Genomic DNA, 236 nt, shown 5'->3' on the forward strand with positions numbered 1-236 from the left:
CCTTGACATATGACATGAAATATCACAAGAATTATTTCAGCAGGAATTCCTTTTAATTAAAGATGCTTTGGAATGTAACATTTCAAAGGGAATGCATTAGTGAGCATGAAGAAAGGGGGAAAAGACCCGTTGTTTTGTATTCAGAAATCCTCAAGGCATGTAGACCTTTTTCCTATTCTAGGTGTGTGTTTTGGGTTTATTTTATTGGTTGGAAAATAAGTGGGGGGAGGGAGGAG

General features: G+C 37.3%; 1 protein-coding gene across 1 annotated transcript in view; it reads left to right on the plus strand.

The window, feature by feature from the left end:
• LOC119588092 overlaps nucleotides 1–236 on the plus strand; it is a gene marked incomplete in the record, with an annotated part of 5,943 nt that overhangs the window by 4,779 nt on the left and 928 nt on the right.

This window comes from Penaeus monodon, chromosome 23, assembly GCF_015228065.2.
Source record: "Penaeus monodon isolate SGIC_2016 chromosome 23, NSTDA_Pmon_1, whole genome shotgun sequence".
Classification (NCBI taxonomy): Eukaryota; Metazoa; Arthropoda; class Malacostraca; order Decapoda; family Penaeidae; genus Penaeus; species Penaeus monodon.